The sequence below is a fragment of the Cervus elaphus genome, chromosome 1, assembly GCF_910594005.1.
Source record: "Cervus elaphus chromosome 1, mCerEla1.1, whole genome shotgun sequence".
Lineage (NCBI taxonomy): Eukaryota > Metazoa > Chordata > Mammalia > Artiodactyla > Cervidae > Cervus > Cervus elaphus.
This window is the reverse complement of record NC_057815.1, coordinates 32,920,899-32,922,424: the sequence shown is the minus strand read 5'-3', so window position 1 is coordinate 32,922,424 and position 1,526 is coordinate 32,920,899.

The following is a 1,526-nucleotide window of genomic DNA, read 5'->3' as shown; positions in this document are numbered from 1 at the left end:
GGATATCCCTAGGAGTGACACCTGAGGTTGGTCTGGGACAGTTGGGAATACATTCTAAAGCAAACAAAGAAAAATTATTGGTACCTTCCACAGACAGAGTTTATCTCTCAAGTTCAGTTAGAAGCTCAGGAGAGGCCAGTCCAGGGTTGGCATGACAACTAACAGTGTCATCAGAGACCCAGGATCTTCCCATCTCTCTGCCTCATCATCTTCAACACGTTGTCTTTCACTTTCAGACTCTCACCTCATTGTTGCAAGACGGCAACTGTGCTTCCAGATCTCTCTTCTACTGTCTAGACAGAAGAAATGGACAACACTGAAGGGACAAAGACTCTCTGGATAAGTTTCACCTTTGTGTTTGGGAATGGGTGCCATTTGCAGGGGCTTCTACCAAGAACTCATTGTTTGGAACAGTAGCCCATGGCCTCTTAGTTGGAAAGAAGATAAGGAAGTAAAATGATTTAGTAGGACAAAAAAGACAACTGCAAGTTGGCAAAGAGTTGAGGTGCAAGAACAATCAAAGCAGAAGGAATCAGGTATACAAGGTAAGAGAGTGCCTGGTTTGCTTGGGAATTTTCAAGTGATTTGTAACAGATAGAGGTGAGGAAATCGGGGGGCAATGGGAGAGATGAGGTGAAAAAAGGCTTTCAGGGCTGGGATATGTATCATCTTGATGCCATTCTATGGAGCTTGGATAATGTTCTTTGTAATAGGAATGGTTAGGTTTATATTTTAGAAATAATTGCTTTTTATGCAGAGTCAGGAGTGGATTTTGGTAGTGCAAGATGGAAGAAAGAGAAATCCTGAAAGTGATTGTCTCAAAGATGACAGTAAAGAATAATGACATATACTAGTGGGACAGAAAGATGTGAACAGAATCTGGAGGCATTACAGGACACACTTCCTCCTTCCTCACCACCGTATGTAAAATAGCAGCTATGCCAGACTCTCTGTCAGCACCCCACGTTCTTACGCTCACACACACCACAGGGCTAGAAGATTGGGAACTACATTTTCCAGACTCCCTTGCCATTTAGGCTCCAATGTTACATCTTAACATCTTACATCTTAGCAACTTACATCTAGTTCTTCCCAGATTATAGCAAATACTCTCCTGGATGGCCTCACAGTTATAAATCACCTTCTAATTCAAACTTCAAGGGTACAGGACTTCAAGGGTAAATATAACTTCATAACAAACACTTCAATGATAAGTATTACTCACCAACTCAAGATGGAAAAATAGCTCATCTGAATAGCACAATAGAACAAGCTACTTGCAAAGAAGACAGTTCTTACCACTACTATTACCACTTATTTACTGTTTATTCTGTCACCTCTCATACTTGTTATATTTCCATTTGTATATGACTCATGTTCTCTATTAAATTGTCATTTCCATGAGGGAAATGCTGCAGATGAAGGAGTTCTTTGTCTTTTTCTATTGAGTCATGCCTTCTCTCACTTCCTTAGCAGGCAAGAAAAATAAAAGGCAAAAAGTAAATCAAGACATATTTGCACCAGAT